We start from the raw sequence: 19,601 nt of genomic DNA, 5'->3' as shown, positions 1-19,601 counted from the left end.
AGAGAGATAAATTATACTTATCCAAGGTGTTTAGCTACTTTCATATCAAATAGACCATCAAGAATCTTCAAACTTGTTGTAAAGATTTTATTAAAAATCTGTTAAACTGTTTTTTTTGCTGAAACCTATCAGTTTCAGAATTGGGAACACTTCAATATCTACACCATTATAAGTTCAACTGTTGGTATCTTTGCCTCTTCTACTATAGTGTCAAGTATGATTTGTACTGTACTTCTATAATTGATATTTTGATTTTTTTTTCAAACCTTTATTGTCCTGTTTCAGGCATAAGAAAGGGAAAAGTTATCAAAGCAACATTCAAAGTACATCAATAGGTGCATGCTGTTCATATGTGTACACAGAGAACGCCAATGCAACTATAGAAACAACTTCAATCTATATGATATGAATGTACACAGAATTAAATGATTTTATTAAACATAAGTAGCCATCAAACCATATGATGGTAATTATACAAACATTTACTAACATTTAAATAAGAATGAATAATTGAATCAGGAAATTATAATATGTTCCAAGTATTTTCCCAATTCATTGTTACTGTATAAATATAAAAGAAGTGCATTCACTCTACAGTTTCTTAGTTCTATGTAATTATTTGAGTATTTTGTTTCACGAGAAATCATTTAAGACTATAACTTAAGAACAGAACTAATTTGATGTTAAGTTGACAAATTTCTTTAGCTATCATTTATACTGAGTATTAGATGTCAGTTAAAATATTTGATATTGCTTTTTATAGTTCCTTCAAAACCTGAACTGAATGTGAGGATTATATCAGAGAGTCCACGGTTAAAAGTGGAGGTATCTTGGGCTCCTCCTAAGTACATCTATGGAGATCTCCTAGGGTACAGACTTCGGTACAGGAGAAAGGAGGATCTGTATACAGAGGACAAAGTCATTAATCCCCATGACCATAATATTGTCGTAGACACTCTGGGTAAGACTTAGTTTTAATGCTTCTGATAAAAGACTACAAATGTATTGTGTTTGCTGCTTTATTAAAGTCTGCTTAGCTTTATTCTATAGACTTAAAATGTGATGTTGAGTTATATTTTTTAACAATATTAATAGAAATGCATTAGTGTATTTTTAACCCCAGTAATTTTTACTTTTATGTATTTAAAGCTTTGGAATATAACCAAATTTTGTTTAAAATACAGTTTCTGATACAGTACATTACTCCCTCTCAAAATAGTTATTTTCATTCAGTGCTGCCTTCCTTATGCAAAAACATTTTTCATGCATGAAATAACCTTCCACATACACTTGTTATGCATGTGACTCCCTCTATTCAGTTCAACAAGATCATCACTTCTCATTTGACTTACAATGTTAAAAACCAGGTTTTAGTACCCTATGGTGGGCAAAGCACAGATAGCTCTTTTTTGTCGCTTTTTACTCAGTTACAAACAACATTTTCCAGTCTCTTATTCTTCACTCTCACATGTTTGTATTCATCTGTCAAACAGTTTGTTTGATTTATTATTCACTACAAATTCTGAGGTTAATATTACCATTTTGAGTATCTCATCTCCTATGAGCACTTTTTCACTGGCAGCTGGTGAGGATGACCTGCCTTTATATTTTTCTGCAATTATTCCCAAAGAGATTGATTATTATATGAGTCAACAATCATATTCTTAACTTGCCCCACTTTCTCAAAAATGAACCAAACATGTTCAGTCTGTAGAAGATTTTGATTTTAATATTTGATAGCCTTTTCCCACCACCTGATTTTGCTGTGATTTCTCATTACCTTACTTGCAGAATCAGCAAAGCTTAATATGGCTAATTTAGACATTATTTCTCAAGTGTGTGAAGTTTTACTCCTCTCCCCAATTTCCTATGATCCCAGTTCTCCTTTGTTGCACATTAGTTCTTCTACTTAATTAGTTTTCATACCTTCCTTAGATATTAGAGTTTGTGCTGACCACTTGCTTCCAAATTGGTTGTGTGTGCCAGCATGCCTTGCCCCTCATGGATTACAAATCAATGTGCTTTATCACACCATCAAGCTGATTGTCCAGTTCTAGACTCTCAGCAGTTGAGGTCTATTTTGCCAGTTTGGTTGTACTCCTTGATTTTTCAGTGTATTTAACACATCTCCAATTATCTTGCCCTCTTCTTAACCTTTCTTCACTTCTATGGTTTTTATTTACCATACATCACCTCTCTGATGTTATGCATCAAAATCCTGAGAGTCTTTCAAAGGACAGCTTATCCCTTATTATCTCAACATTGGTTTGTTTGTCATTCTCAGCTTTTACAAAATACACATGGGCTTTCTGTTATTGGGATCTTCTGGCCTTGTCCCAGGTTCATTTTCTACCCACTTTCTTCAAGGAATTACTTATAACTCATTTTTTTTACTGTATGTGTTGAACCTTGTTCCTGACAATTTGAAATCTCATGTGAAAGCCCTGTATCAACACACTACCCTTTTTTTTTGCTAGCTCATTTGTCACAATCAAAACCATGATAACCCCTATTCCAATTACCCATCCTGGTCTGTGTCAGCCCTTACCTGTTTCTTCCTTCAGAGGTTCCTTATCTTGTCATCTTCTTTGATGTAAATTGGCTCGATACTAAAAGTACAAGTGACTGTCCAGTGGGAGTTTAACTGTAAATTTGTTCCCCTTTAGAAATCTTTTGTCACAGTTCAGAACATTATTTGTGTTCTTTCACACAGACTTGTTCTACATTTTCTCTATCCACCTCCTTTGTCGCAAGTACCCATTACCTTCTTTTTGTTTCAGGATTCGTTTTCTAACCAGCTTCTGTCAGAAGCAGTTCAAGGCCTTCTGTCTCAACAGGTCACTGAACCTGTAAATCATCTTTCTTCTCATTTTCATACTAAGTTTGTTGTCCCCAAGACAACCAGAGTCTGACAGCCTGTTGTAGATTTGTCCTACCTCTTTCATTTTTCAAAATACCTCAATTTACCATGGAATCATTTCTTTCCCTGAGTTGGACTTTTTCTTCAGGCTTATGGATGTGCAAAAGGGATATCACAAATGCTTATTTACATATACCAATAGCTCATCAATCACAATCATATCTTCAGTTTGTCCATTGATGGATGAGTTATCAGTTTTGTGCACTTCCCTTAAGTCTTGCTTCAGTTTTTCTTGGTTCAAGCTTTTGCTCATCATCTCAGTGCTCTTATTAACATTCCTTCTACCATAGCTGATATTCTGTGTTTGTAGTTGGACAAGACCCACACATTGGTGGGTGTCCCACTTCCTTCTCCTCATCCCAATTTACATATCTGCATAGAAGCTTCCATCTGGTGATAGGAGGTGTGGATCAATAGGAGGCTTCAGGGTATTGGTTTGTGGCCAAGAAATGTTATTTCAACACACTAGAGCTTCTAGTTGTATATTGGGCCTTGGATCATTTCCTCCATCTGTTCAGATATCATCTTTCCCTCAGTTTCACAGTGTTTGCTTACCTCAGTAATAACCAAGGTGCCACCTGTTCTGGATCCCAATGATTTCATACATTGGAACTTCTTTTCTGAGCCCACATGCAAAATATCTACATCACTGCATATCATGTTCCCAGTACTTTCAAATCTTGTCATGGATCATTTTTTCCTTTCAAGACATGGTTTTCTTAATTTATCCAGTTACAGTTTACTCCTCTGCTTTCTTTGTCTTTCTCCCTTATATGTTAATCTCGGTAATTATTGCTTCTTCCCACTAATCCTGTTGTCTGTTTTCATGCTTGATTTTTTCCAGTCTTTTATGAGAAAATCAGGCTTGTCCATATGTGTAACTTCATTACTATCTCATTCCATTTGCCCTTCCTTCATGGAAGTTTATTATTGCAAATGGTATGTTTCCAGCACTTGTCTCTGGGCCACTTCTTTTTTTACTTCTGAATTTCTAACGTGGCTTTTTGATTGGGGATTCTTGGTCTCCTCAATTTCTGCTTATCAGGCAACATCATCCCACATCACACATTTCCATTTTAGATACAGTAAACCTCTTCTACACTTTCCCTATTGATACTTTCCTTCCAGATTCATTATCCTTCATGGTGAGCTGCCCTTCTGGACTGAGTTCTTAATGTAGGTCTTTGTTGCCTCACTTTGCCTCTGTTCTAAACAATTTCTACATGTTCCTTGTTTCACCTTTCCCTTAAGACTTGTTTCCTTCTCCTATTAGCTTGTGGATATCAGCAGCCTGATTTATGTGCCATTGATGTTTCACATACTCTTTATCATCCTACATATCTTCTTCTTTATTTGAACCATTCCTTCATCCTCAAAACCACAGCAGCTAGGAAGGATAACTCCTCCTTTTCACCAATTTCCCATCTTTCCATTTCCCACTTTTATCTTTGGCCTGATCCCAGATATATTTTTATGTCCTTTATGTATTCTTTAATGTTATGTTGCCCACACAGCTTCCATCCATGGTTCTCATTCCCATTTCTTCATCCCTTAGCAACCATTATCTGTTTGTGATATTTCCCCTTCCACTTTCACCAATTGTATTTGGCTTTTGATTCAATTGACATATTCCTCTTTTTTTGTCCTCCCATCCTTTGTTCCATGTGTCTTTTCATCAGATTTGACACTTTATCTTTCCTCTAGCATCTTGTTTTCATCGTCTGCTGGAAGACGTTTTTCAGTTGGGCAGATGGACCACTGCTAATACAATTGTCCCTCATTACTTGCATACGATCACAGTTTCTTCCTCTTTAGGCTATCGTCTTCCACCTATTGCCATTTTTCATATTTCCATGTAACCTTGACTGGGAGATTTTTTTATTTTAATTCTTCTCTTTTCATGATAATTACTCTGTTTGGATCCTGCTTTGTAGCAAGTAGTGCCTGAATAGATATTCATTAACCTTTAAAATTTGCATTATTCAGCCATGCCAGCTTACTTATCATATTCCATGGCCATGCAGTGAACACTGTTTAGATGGGGTATTCTATAAGATCTCTCAAAGGTTTTTCTCACAATGGAAATGCTTCATAAATATACCCATCCTGGACTGTGTACCATCCATGGACTACCTGGTAAAAGTAGAAGGGATAGCTACCTATCACTGCCATGCCATGCAGTCTGGTCTGCATTTATAAATAGGGTTTCTTTGTGACCCATTGCTCTGTTTCAGGTATGTTGATATTTCTCTGGACTCTACACTATGCTTCACCCTCCTTTTCTTCAAGAGGAGCTTGAAAGTCCTTACCACATTCCAGTTTTAAGTTGTTGGGGTGATGAAATGTGGAGGAATTCTCTTGAATGGTTTAATGAAATAAAATATCAGTGCAGAAATACTATTCAGTGCAGAGTAGCGGTGATGTTCTGCTGGTTTATGTGATGTGGTATCCTCCACTATAAACATATGAAAATCAAGGGAGTGAGGCATCAAGTTGCAGTTTGCCCCTTAGATTGACATCTCTCATTCTATCTCCCACATGGATGTTGGTTCCCAATGGCTGTGTTTTGGATTTAGAGTAGAACCACTCAACACAAGTTCTTATACACATGTGTTGCAGATGTCTCTTTTCCTCCCTTAATTATAATTCGTTTGTGTTGTGGGTCACATTGGAGGTACTTGGGATTGTTATTATTTTTTCCCTTCTACTCTCCTTTGATGTATCTTATTCTGAGGATGTTATTGTGCCTGTGTTGGTCCTGGTCAGTTTCACTACTGAGAAAGTAGATTTCTCTGTGGTAGACATGTTTTTTATACCAGATGTCAGGTTCATAGATTGATATATATCATTTTCCATTCTTAACACATACCATGTTCCATGGTCAGGGGAGTTTGAGATCCCTTCTGGTCTCTCAAACTTAAGGTGAAGACAGTATGATTCTCATTATACATCTGTATGGATGTCAGCTCTAAACAGATTAAGCCCTGGATGTAGTAGACTTGTCAAGTGCAGTCTGTTATGGCCTAGCCACTTTACACTTTGAGGCATTTCCATTGTTACTTCCCACACCACTTGGATGCATTCACCTGTTTTTCCACCCATATATACCACACTTTTCTCTAATGAGTGAAGAATGTACACAGTTCAGATGTGGTGTAATCTCCCACATCAGATTTGTGAAGCTGACTCTCGTTTCAAGATTTTTCCTTCAGGTGCCTTCAAAGGATGCTTCTTTTCTTCCCTCACAATGGTCTCTCCACGTATTTTCTGTAGGTTCTAGCTATTTATGTGAGAAGAGGTAATGTACCATATTGGGCATTATAATTTTCCAATACTGAAAAGATATTTCCAGTAGATACCTCCTTTCAAACTTCCCAATTAAAACTGCTTCTTCCATATTTTTACAGAAACTCAGAGTTATAGTTTAACAGAATTGAATAGAGAAACAGGTGAAATGAAAGTGTGTTGCACTCTCTTTGATGGAGGATTGTCACACAATAATTTACATGAGAGACACATTGGAATTAGTCATTTCTAATGGAGGGAAAGCAAAAGGCTTATGGCATGCTAAAAATAAATATGCATATAGAAGGCAGCACTGAACAAGAATAGCTATGTACTCAGGGAGACTTTTTTTTTCACATAAGGACTTAAGAAGTTTCAGCACTACAGTTTTCAAATGCTAAGAATGAGGAAAAAAAGACAATGTTTTTTTGGTTTTTTATAATTCAGCCAAAGGGACTAAGTATGAGTTTCGACTTGCTGGTAGGAATTCTCTGGGCCTGGGTCAAGAAGCATCAGTTCTTTTGGAAACTCCTGAAGGAGGTGAAACTTCCAAGCTTGTTCATTTCTAATTGTTTTTGTTAAATAGCATTTGAATGTAGTAAGTCATTAGATATAATTATATTTTTCAGAATATTGTAAGCAAAATGAGACTGCAATTACCTTTAACCCTTTCACAATGGGTCAGGGTTCAAGGGCTATATCATTGTGTTTGTGGACTTGCATTCAACATTTTATCGAATTACTATTTTATGAATTTATGTCAATAAGTTTGGAATCAAAGTGTAGATTATAATTCAAACTTTAATATTATATATGAGCTATTTTTTTAATTTTAAAGTAAATAATAAAATAACACATTTAAATATATATTTTAGTGAGTTACATGGTATGGGGAATCCAGCACTGTTTAAAATTAGATGATTGTGATGTAAAAATACGAATTATGTAACGTACAAATCAGGAATTCAAATTACTAATATTGATAAGCTAAGAATATGAAATGAGAACCTCGTATCTTTTTATATTCCTGAGATATGGCTTATGTACTGAATCAAACGTGGTGGCTCCATTCAACTCTTTCCCTTATATACTCTTACTACAATATATGTCATATTCATAACCAATCAACAGCTTAAAATGTTCCAAGAGCAGTTTTTTCAGCCATTGTAATTTGTGAAAAAGCTACCACATTTTTTCGATCCAAGTTTTCAAGGAGATATGTTGTGTCTTTAGTCTGCTCAAAATTTCATTTTTTTTAAATTCTAAATAAAGATTAGTTATTAAGCTTAATACATTATAGTGGAATTCTATGGTATAAGTGTAGTTATTTATAATTTTCTGGTGATCCAACTGTATATACAAAACATAAAAAAAATTTTGTTTGATATCCTCTATGTTTGAAATTTTAAAAGGCTTAGCAACCTATGTCCAGCAACAACTGAGTACAAAGGTCATGGTGAGCAGAAATAATTGTTTGCTTTACTTCTTGATTTATTGTTCTATATTTTAAGCAAAATAAGTTTAATAATTTATGTACATGTATTTAAGGTATAATAATTGAAATGTGACTATATATTACAAAATACCAGTCCACTAAAACACAGACAAGACAGGAAAGACTAAAGGTCAGTTTTATATAACTGGATATGTTTTCTGAGTGCATGTGCATCATGTCAATGCAAGATATGTAATGTAAGATAGGCATGACTGGAAGATCAGTATGATAAAAAATGAAAAATATACATGTTCGTATATAACATTACGAGACTTAAGCTACTTAGCCTAAACATTTGTGTTTTTGTGTTACAATATGTAGTCATTCAGCACAAGAAAAGCATAATTTCTTTTTTCTCTTTTTTTCATGATAGTTACAAAGTTGGTCAAGTGACAGACCCCTTATAGTTAGAGTATAGAAAATAAAACAAAATATAAAGTCTTACTAAAAACAAACATTTTAAATGTAAAGAGGAGGTTTTAGAAATTATGTAAATAATATTTGAGATTTTTGGGATGAAGAATAGTCTCTTTAATCATAGCATGAAATCACTTTGCACTCAGGCTGGTGATAAAACAGAGTATTTTCAGAAACAAATCTTTAGTAAAAATATTTCATTAAAAAATCTGATTTTTTTACATATGAAGTACTTATAATCTTTACTAAAAGTCATCCAAAATTTGTGAAGATGCACATCCTGTTTCCAAAGTTATGTGGAAATACTTAATGTTTGCAAATGTGTAGATAAACTTGTGTATATTACACTGAGCCACTTGTGAAAGGGTTAATAAAGGTCTTGGTAAAAGTTTTATCAAACTGTTAAATCCTTTTATACTGTTTCATTGTATTCTTTCTAATTTTTATGACAGATGAGAATGAAGTTTTTTTTGTTTGTGCTATTCCTTTATTGGCAATATATGTATATTGTGTCAAACCTGAGTATTACCATTGTTTATCTCACCATTAGTTCCAACGGCTCCACCTCAAAACATCACCCATTATCTTCAAAGTCCTACCACTCTTGTGATTAGGTGGAGCCCTCCTATGTCCCAGTATAGTAATGGTCGAATCGTTCAATATGGCATCTTGTTCCACAAAGCTTCTCAAGATGCATCTGAGAAGAAAAATGTAACAACTACTAGATGTGTTTTCAGGTAGCTAAAGCTTGTTTTTTCAAATAATAAAATTACTAAATGATACAAGTTTTAAAATCTGAAGATAAAGTAAAACTTAGTGAATTTCTTAATTTTAAAAAGATGAGTAAAATTTCAACAGAAGGTGTAAGATAAGATATCTTATAAACAGTTATTATTGGTATAGCTCTAGTAAGTTATAAGATAATATTAGAAGCTGTTGTGATAATGTTGAACGGATCTCCTTGTGTTTGTTACTCAACTAATTCTTAACTATATAGTTCACTGGATGAAAATACGAAATATGTGTTCAGAGTGCAGGCCTACACCTCAGTAGGTCCTGGTCCCTGGAGTAGTCATCTGGTTGTTGACACTCAGGGAGATGGCCCATCTGCCCCAACTAATGTCCAAGCCATGGCCACATCTGATCATTCGCTAGAAGTTTGGTGGGATGAGGTTCCATATTTTCCAGACATCCTTGGATACCAAGTACTGTATATTTTCTTGTATAATTGAGCTTGTAAACAGTAATTATGCTATAACAATTAAACTAACTCAGAATTACTGCTCTTATCATAAGTGAGCATTTTTCTATATAAAGTACTGTAATATTATACAAAAGTATTAAACTCTTAGTTTCTTTTTTTAATAAAGTGATTATTAATAACTTATAGTGAGTTCTTAAAATGTTTTTCCTGTTGATGTATTCATTATTGTAGATTATGTATTGATAATCTAAACTCATCTTTGAAGGCATTCTTTTATTTTAATATATGATGTACACCTATTAATAAAGAAGCTGTGTTAAGAACTCTTCCTTTAATATGTGCATTATTATATTAATATAGAACTTGTATTGATAATATATACACAATCCTTGAACAGATTCTTCCTTCCTTTTTAACAGTCACTGTAAAAGTCTTTTTATATAGAATATGTATTGACAGTGCCTATAGTTAGTTTGTAAATAGATTTTTCATTTTAGCATACACTGTACATCTATTAATGCAGTCTTATTCATTACTCTAAATTCTTAATAGGTTCTTTACACACAGACTGCTGTAGCTGATTTGGACCTGTGGAGACGTAAGAAGGTTCCTCTAACTTGGTCAGCAGAACTAACAGCTTTGGACAGCCATGCTACTTATTCCATCAGAGTGGCAGCTTACACCAAACCAGAAAGGCTTGGTCATTTGTCTGAAGTTATTACTGTTACCATTGTACCCACAGGTACGAGTGAATCTATTTGTCCTTTGTTTTGTGTTAATGTAAACTGCTCAGATATAATAACTTGGTCTGGGAATTATTTCTGTACTTCTTACTTCACATCAACATTTTCCTCACAGGCATAATTACATTTTTTCTTTTACTTTCTCTCTCTTTTATTTTATAGGAAGGCAATTTAGATTAGTAACTTATTTACAAGTAATTTGTATTATACTATTGCCATTATGTACACAACTTGTATCACTTGGTCTGTGGCCTATTATTTTAATTCTATTTGGGACTTAGAAAATAAGAAGATTATAATCATTTCTCAATATTTAATTCCTGTTATCAGTATTCTCGCAATCATAATTATATTACTTAGCCTATTTTTTCTTTATAAATTTAATTGTCACAGAAGCTATCCTTAACAGTTACTTTGCATCAGAATTTCCCCTATGGAACAATTAATTTGGTGTTACTTCTTATTTTTACCAGGTTAGAAAAAAAAGATGCCAATGTTTAAACACCTATTAAAATTCAGAATACTGAATTCTGTTCAGTAATGAACAGAATGTGAAAGAAAATAATTAATTTTATTACAAAATTATTTTTAAGGAAAATTTGTTTTTCTTATAAAATATTACTTCATAATTAATAGTCTCTAGAAGATCATTCGAATTGTCTTGCATAAGCTCAGTTCTTAGCATGCTAGTAATGCCTCTGGAGAAGTAAAAGTTAAATACTCTTAAAACCTAGCTGGTAGTGAAAGATGTTAATATTATTTGTTTAGAAATTCTTGTGTGTATATAAAACGTGAAATACAAATAAACTTCCAAGTAGAACATATGAAGTATTTAGTTATGATAATCCTTAAATAAAAAACGTTATTGAAACTTTTAATATATTTTTAATTTATATATGGATTGATATTTTTAATTTTCTTGGGACTTCAGGATCATTTGGTTTTGTTTTTCAGATGTTCCAGCACAACTCCGAGCTCATGGTGTTACCACTCACAGTATGATTCTGTCTTGGCGACACCCTCAGAAGCTGAATCCTATCAAATATAAGGTATGATTGAGAGTAACTATAATAATCCACACTCTCTCTGTGTAGTTTTCTATTCTCTGCACATTTACTATACAGAAACAGGTCATGGGTCAAAGACCAAGTCGTTGCTTTTGTTAACTTGCATTCAAAATTTATTTGAACTACTATTTCATGAATTTATATCAGTAACTTTGGTATCAATTTGTAGAATATAATTTAAATTTTAATCTTATATATTACTTAGTCTTATAATTTAAAAGTAAATATTAAAAGAACACCCTTAAATATCAACTTTTGTGAGTCACATGGTATGTTGAATGCAACACTGGTTCAGATTAGATGTTTATGATGCCAGAATTCTAAGTTTGTAGTTTCACATGAATTAAGAACTTAAATTGCAGATATTGACAAGAGAGAATATAAAAAATAAAAACCTCATATCTTTTCGATTTATTGATATATGGCTCATGTACTGAATCAAAGACATGGACCCTCTTTTTATTTCTGGAAATGGTCTATTGTATAAACATATTTTAATATATTGCATGTGAATAAGCAACGGAAAGCTCAGAATGTCCGTTTAGCCATTTTAAAGTGCTTGGAAGACATTTTGTTCTTCAACTCCATGATTTCAAGCAGATAGGTTGTGTCTGTAGCATGCTAGAAATTACATTTTTTTAGACAAAATACAGTACACTTAATAAGCTTGGTAAATTATAGTGAATTCTATGGTATTTATAAAGTTATTTATGATTTTTTGGTTATTTCAAATGTATACATATAATCCTTAAAAATTATCTTGTTTCATATCCTCCACATTTAAAATTTGAAAAGGCTTAGCAACCTACAGCAAACAACAAAGGAGTACAAAGGTCATCATAACTAGGAGATACAAATGTTTGCTAAATGTATTTAGTTACTGTTGTATATTTTAAGAAAAACAAGTTTAAGAACTTATTTGTAAATAGTAATAATCTGTATACATATATAATTTATAATAATTTAAATGTGACAGAACTGATTATTTGTGCTTTATCCACTGTAGACAATCAAACCACAGATTTTAGTGCTGTAATTCCTTAAACTTATTTCTAACCCAATGGGGAACAATTTAGTGTATTACGTCTGTAATCAACATCAGTAGAAGGTCAAATATCAAAGCCATCATACTTTTGTTCTTATATTTTTTTGTTTTTTAAGTAAAGTAATGAGAAGACCAAATATTTTATGTTATGGGAATAACTTAAGAACAAGTTTAAATTTTTGTATTAGTATTTTGTTGTCGTAAATATTGTGATTTTCACTAAATGTATTTGATTTTATATCTTAGTAACGAATTTGATTTCAGGTGTCTTTTGGTGCCCACAAAGAATTCCATGACAGTCAACGTGTTCTTCAGACTCTGACTATACCAGTTCAGACCATTTTGATTGAGCCTAACATGACAGAATACAAGATAGATGATCTCATGCCATTTACTACATACCAAGTGAACATCACTGCCATACCCCCAGAAGAAAGTTACCGACCCCTGCCAAAATCTCCGTTACCACAGCCAGAGCAGGTGAAAGGAACAAAAAATATTTCCCAGTGTTTCCTTCAAACATTTCTAAGCTAAGATATTAAAATAATTATTTTTTTATTTGAAAAAATTAATCATAATTATAATGGTAGTGTTCGTTGTGCTTGGAATGGGAATATTTGATAAAAGACTGCCAAAATTGTTGGTTACTAAAGTTTACTTAGATTAAAAACAGTTTTTTTTATAGACTTCTAATGTGAAGTTGTATGTAAGTCATATGTTAATAAGATTATTGTGTTAAATCTATATAATAATGTAATTGTTCATGTGTCTGTTATCACAATGATGTATGAGCACACATGTATTTAGATAGTAAGGTGTGTACGCATTATTATATCAAATAAAAATTGAATATTATTATAATAGACTAGCAGAGACCTACAAGGTATTTGTGCTCAGATTAGTGTCTTTATTACAACAGTGCATCTTTAAATACAAGTTTTTCAGAATGATCCAAAAGAATTCTAATAGCAGACATTGAAATCTTGTCATATTATAATTGTGCCATCAGTATGCCTCATATGCATTTTACCCAGAAAAACAATGCAAGTGTACCTTTACCAGAGAGCTGGAAAGCTCAATGAACAAGTCACTGTAACTATTCTATGAAAGAAGGAATAGCAAAACAAGGTGGATATAAATATTCTTTAGCACACTTTTAGTAAAATAATATTATAAACTTGAAGTTTTCAAAAAACATTCTGACGTTAGGTTCTAGAATAACATTATAAGTTTATTTATAGATAGCATTAAGTACAGTATAGTTTAATCTTAACTAAACTAATGTATAAAAAATACAAGGTATAATGTTGATTCATCTTTTTGTTGAACTTCAGCCTAACATTAGTTAAGGTTTTATAAAGTATGACCAAAATATAACTTCAGTGTATAAGGTTATATTTCTTTAGTATTATTCCACATATCTTGTGTTTACTGAAATGCTGTTGCAATAAAGATACTAATATGTGGGTCTCTACTAGTCCTGATAATAAAGAAGATGGTGTATTAATAAAGAAAATTTTGTATATGCATTGATTAAAACTATGCTGTAATTGTAATCACTTGTATTGGTGAAATTTTGTAAATATAATTTTATGAAAATAACACATTGGTAATAACTATAAATCTGTGAAATAATGATATATTGGTTTTAACTGAAATAATTCTTAACTTGTTTCAAATTCTTTGTGGATTGGTTATTGCTTACTAATGTTGAATAAACTGTGATGATAATGTAAGTTAATTAACAGAGGTTTTCCATCATAAAATATTGGTGCAAAGCAAAGTGACTCTGATAAATGTTCTTAATATGATTATTCCAATAGCACCCAAACCTATGGTTAAACCAGACACAGTTGGGGTTCAGAACCAACAAGAGATCATTCTTATCCTTCCACAAGCATCAGAAGAGTTTGGACTAATTAGCCATTACTTCCTTGTAGTTGTTCCTGCTGATAAGGCACAGGAAGATCCTGACACTTACATGATTGAGGAGGTAATCATGGTAGACTCTTCTTACTTATTAAAATAAATATTTAATATTAAGTGATTGTACAACATGAGCTTAAACTATTATTAAAAGCATTTTACTCAACATTATTTTCATGATATATCATGGAAATAAAGTTGGAGATTCAGTTTATAAAAAATTAATTAAACTATAATACAATCAACTTGAGAACAAAAAAGTTAAGTAATTGCTTTCAACAAAACCATTTGTAACATTATTTTGTTAAAAGATGTTTGTACAAAAATGAAGTTAATGTTACTGATGTGCAGCTACAATTTAAGTTACATACATAGAGATAAATCAGTTGAAGTTATTCAGATGAGCTAATAAACAAAACGTTTTGCTCTAGCAAGGATTTTGAATATGGTTGAGATATCTTGATAAATTTTAATTTCAAACAGAGAATGTCACACATTAACTGATACTTAATCCAAAAGTAGAGAGAAAAACATAAGACTTTTTTCAAACAGTAATTACGTATTTAATATATGTGATGATGATATAAATTTATAATAATAAAAGAGTGTATTTCTGGACCTGTTGTGTGTGTGTGTGTGACCACCTTAGCTCCAAGATGAAAGAACCTAGAAACCTAAAGTTGTGCACATATACTAAGTGGACCCTAAAATTGTGCAACTAGGTATTAATACTTTTCTATAAGCATGTTTACATCTTTTTATGGGGCAGGCTACTAAAAATAGAAAAAAGGGGTTCCTTATATTACAAATAGGAATCACAAATAGTCATGTACATGTTTGTGTGTTTGTTCAATTGCCATAACTCCAAGAAGAAAGAACCTAGAAACCTGAAATTTTGTACCCATACTAAGTGGACCCTGAAAGTGTACACCTGGATATTACATGTCCAAGTGCTTATGCACATACACATATTTTTAATGAGTAAAGATAGCTAAAAAAAACCACATAGAAAAGAAGTGGTTTCTTATATAACAACTTCTAATATATAGGAAACCCTGTGCATTTTGATAACATTAGCTTCTATATCATGTTGCTTAGCAACAAAATTATATAGGTTATACTTATTATGGTAAAATTGGTTCAGAATACACAAGCTATCAAACTAATAACCCAAGCAAAGCTGAGTATGTTTTGCTAGTAAGAAAATAAATTTCAGAGCATTGCAGTTTGGCTTATTTCATACCTTTTGACACATCTATGATTGCTCTTTTTTGCCCCACTCTTGCTAGGATCTTGACTCTCTATCTTTATGTCCAAAATATGACAGTTAAGTTTCTTAAAGTAATTATTCACTTTATTATCAAATTAATGAAATATATTGAATAATCAGTCATTTTCTTTCCAAATTAATAGAATGTATTTCATAATTGTTCATTTTCTTTCCAAATGTGTGATAGGTATTTCATGATTGTTTGTTTTCCAATAAGTAATTGTTTTTTAGCTGAATGATACATATCCTGATAAGCTTGGTCCATATGTGGCTGCTAAGTTTTTACCACGTGATATGCCTGAGAAATTTCACCTGGGAGATGGTAAAGTTTATAATGGCTACCTTAACAAACTTCTCCAGCGTAATCAAAAGTACAGAATCTTTATGAGAGCTGTAGTTGATACTCCTCAAAAGGTGAGTTTTAGAAAACTGTATGAAATATTTTAAAAGAAACAGATTGAATACTTTTCTAATAATATTGACAAATAAATCATTAATTTGTATTTGCATATCTATATATATTTTAAGAAATAATTTGCTAATTAAAAATTTAATGTAATTATAAAACCCAGGACTAACTTATCATTTAATAGTAACAGTGATTTTTGTGCTAGACCTTTTCTGCATGTTTATGAGGCAGTGGCTGAAAAGTCCATTGAAATGACAAGGAAGCATGACAAAAAGTTTTGAAAGATAAGTATATATATTGTTATAATTGATATAACATATATTATTATATGTTAAGGTGTGTTTAATTTTGAACTTTATGATTATTCATATAAACACAACTCAAGTTCAAAGATGTTGTCAATAAAATTATCATCCATCTTAGTTGTCAGTTTAGCTGGTTTTAAGTTTTAGTTGAGGCTCTTAATATCTATGCTTCTATCATTTTGTTTCAGAATTTGTACACAAGTAGCCCAATGTCTGAGATACTGAGCCTTGACTTAATCTTGTCTGGCCAGCCAGCTCTATCTGGTACTAGTGGTGGAGATGTGGCTAATAAGTTGGATAGTAGTATAGAAGATTCTGATGTGGTGTGGGTGGTTATTCCTATCATCCTTTGTCTTATATTTGTTCTCTGCATTGCAGTGTTTATCATTATTAAAAGGTGAAAAATTATTTTGTTATATGATATAATATACTAATAATTGACTCCTTTTGTAGGTTAGTTATTTTTTTTATTGAAAAAAATTTCCAATGAGAAATTGCTAAAATTTGTTGTATATATTAGGGTTTTTTTTATGGATTTGTAATGAAATGATGTTCAAGATTAAATATGTTTTTGTAAATGTTTAATGGTCTCTTGGTTGAAAGAAGATGCATTTTACAAATATTCTCTTGTTTTTGGTTTGGTTGTTTTTCATAATTTTTTCACAGTATACTATAGCCATTTTCATAATTTTGCTTTTCCTTTTTATCTTTGTTTATATTATTAGTTATTATATTTTTCTGTTGTTCTTGATTTTTGTTTCCTTTTTTCCCTGAGTTTGTTGTTAGAGAACAGTGCAAATATTTTACAGACGTTTCCCTAAACTTCGTAGACGACGTCAACTGAGCAAAGCATTAGTAGGAGAAACAGCAAACAAGCTTCTTGTAAACTCTGCAGATAGAGAGTTTACCACACACCCCACTGATCCTGTTGAGCTGCGACGTCTCAACTACCAGACACCAGCTATGATTAATCATCCACCAATTCCTGTCACTGAGTTGGCGAATCACATTGAACAACTCAAGGCAAATGATAATCAAAAATTCTCCCAAGAATATGAGGTTTGTTGAAAATTAGCTATACTTTATTCTAACAAATTCATAGTGTGTATGTTTCAGTAGATTTGTGAGAAAATATTGACGGACTCCTTATGTGTTATATTCAGTAAGAGTTAAAACAAATCAGTTTTTAACTGTAGACCAACAAATAACTAATGTGTTTTATTCTTTGTCAAAACAATTTGATTTTAGCACAGATATAAACTTTAAAAAAAAAAACATTAATTTGTTGGAAAACTTTAATGTATATTTTTACACAGAACCTTTTACTGAAAATAAATAATCATCTGATTAATGAGTTTCAGCATTTGTATTTGCACATTTCCTTCCAAAATTTTTATATCAGATTACATTTATGTTGCTTGTATTTGATATAAAAGTGTGTTCTCTTTTGAAAAGTAATGCTCAGTTTGTTGCAAGGACATTCTTAACTGTTACATAAGAAGTAACTGTAAGCACTGCCTTGCCTGGTTTAATATAGAATTTATTTATTTGTTTTTAGTCAATTGAACCTGGTCAGCAGTTTACCTGGGAAAATTCCAACCTTGAGATCAATAAACCTAAAAACCGCTATGCCAATGTCATAGCTTACGATCATAGCCGTGTTGTTCTTCAGACAATTGATGGCATTTCTGGGACAGACTATATTAATGCTAACTACTGTGATGGCTACAGGAAGCAAAATGCTTACATTGCTACACAAGGGCCACTTCCCGAAACTGTTGGGGATTTCTGGCGCATGGTATGGGAGCAGCGGAGTTCCACCATAGTTATGATGACCAAGTTGGAAGAAAGGACTCGTATTAAAGTCAGCATTATTCTGTTCATTAAGATAGACTTTTATCTGTTTTATTACAGTTTTTAACATATCACTAAACATCTGAATAATAAGATTAATCCTACATTTCAAATTTGGGCTCATGTTTTGTATAAATGTTAGTTAATTACTTTGTCTCTGACATTGTAAATACATATATACATAAAATTTTTGTATTTATTTGAAAATTAGTAAGTTATAATTTAATCAACATAAAAAAACAGGTATAGTTCAAAGTTACTTGTTATTATATTTGCTTACCTGTAACTATTTTAAAGAAAGACTGATTTTCAGCTTTACAGTGTTTTTTAAGCTGAATATAAGATAATGATACTTGTATTTCTTCCCTTAGAAGTTATCATTCCAATTACTTATGAAGTTTCTAATTTTTTTATGAAAAAAAAAAGGCTTACTGAACCCTGAAGGTATAGTGGTGTGAAAGACTTGTAATTTATTATTTATAGTGTGACCAGTACTGGCCATTAAGAGGAACAGAGAAGTATGGTGTGATGAATGTTAGCCTAGCTGACATCCAGGAGCTGGCAACATACTGTATAAGGACTTTAATTATACAAAAAGTAAAAAATTTGGAAATTATTACTTGATTCTATATACTTGTTATATAATTTTTAGCATTCTTACAACTATCATACATACTCAATGTTGTAAGTAAACATGTTGAATCTGCAGTTTTGATTAAGTACATTTCACTTCTTCTGTAGTTTAAAAATAGTGTGTGCTATTTTCATGCTTTACTACCTTCATAAGATTTGTTTTATTTAAATATTAATTGTTAATCAAACTCCTCGGTATTAGAAAAAAGGATAAAACTATATTTATTCAACTATAGGATTAATATAAACAAATATCTTCTTTATAAGATCATTAAAAAATAAATTTAAAAGATACTTCTGAATTTTTTATCTTCTAGGTGGGCTACCCAGAAAAGCGAGAAGTGAGACAGTTTCAGTTCACAGCTTGGCCAGACCATGGAGTACCAGAACACCCAACTCCGTTTCTCACATTTCTTCAGAGAATTCGTGCTTTAAATCCACCTGAGGCTGGTCCTGTTGTGGTTCACTGCAGGTAGGATATTATTATACTGATTAAGGTTTGTAAGTAGAGAAACATAAATGGATAAACTGCATAATTATTTTGCAGAAACTTTACAATCTTATTCCTTTGTATCTTATAATAGTGACATTAATAATTTAAAAGTTTAAAATATAAATAAGTTTAATTTTAATGTTATGAACTCATGTACAAGTTTTTTCATTATGAAAGATGTTTTTTTATTCACATAACTTTCTGTAAGTAAACATTTTTTCCTAGTGCTGGAGTTGGAAGAACAGGATGTTACATAGTTATTGACTCCATGCTGGAAAGATTACGATATGAGAACACAGTTGATATCTATGGTCACGTGACCTGCCTCAGGGCTCAGAGAAATTACATGGTCCAGACAGAGGATCAGTACATTTTCATACATGATGCAGTTCTAGATGCTGTGCTTTCAGGTAATACAGAGGTACCTGCCCAGAATCTCTACTCTCACATCCAAGAACTTATGGAGATTGTACCTGGAGAAAACTGCTCTGGAATGGAACTAGAGTTCAAAGTAAGTATTTGTGGTCTAAACAAG

The 19,601-nt window shown here is 32.0% G+C and overlaps 1 pseudogene across 1 annotated transcript in view; it reads left to right on the top strand.

Moving 5' to 3' along the window:
• Positions 1 to 19,601, top strand: part of LOC143249589 (tyrosine-protein phosphatase Lar-like) — a 211,262-nt pseudogene that overhangs the window by 179,774 nt on the left and 11,887 nt on the right. The window contains exons 16-30 of the transcript XR_013027843.1: positions 764 to 961; positions 6,653 to 6,745; positions 8,668 to 8,854; positions 9,115 to 9,322; positions 9,874 to 10,063; positions 11,019 to 11,113; positions 12,441 to 12,656; positions 14,000 to 14,169; positions 15,604 to 15,786; positions 16,275 to 16,483; positions 16,896 to 17,145; positions 17,645 to 17,950; positions 18,424 to 18,537; positions 18,891 to 19,045; positions 19,292 to 19,577. The product of XR_013027843.1 is annotated as a tyrosine-protein phosphatase Lar-like (transcript). The remainder of the gene's footprint in view (positions 1 to 763; positions 962 to 6,652; positions 6,746 to 8,667; positions 8,855 to 9,114; positions 9,323 to 9,873; positions 10,064 to 11,018; positions 11,114 to 12,440; positions 12,657 to 13,999; positions 14,170 to 15,603; positions 15,787 to 16,274; positions 16,484 to 16,895; positions 17,146 to 17,644; positions 17,951 to 18,423; positions 18,538 to 18,890; positions 19,046 to 19,291; positions 19,578 to 19,601) is intronic.

This window comes from Tachypleus tridentatus, chromosome 4 (assembly GCF_004210375.1).
Source record: "Tachypleus tridentatus isolate NWPU-2018 chromosome 4, ASM421037v1, whole genome shotgun sequence".
In the NCBI taxonomy this organism is placed as follows: Eukaryota; Metazoa; Arthropoda; class Merostomata; order Xiphosura; family Limulidae; genus Tachypleus; species Tachypleus tridentatus.
Note: the sequence above shows the minus strand (reverse complement) of the source record. Positions and strands in the feature narration are given on the sequence as shown.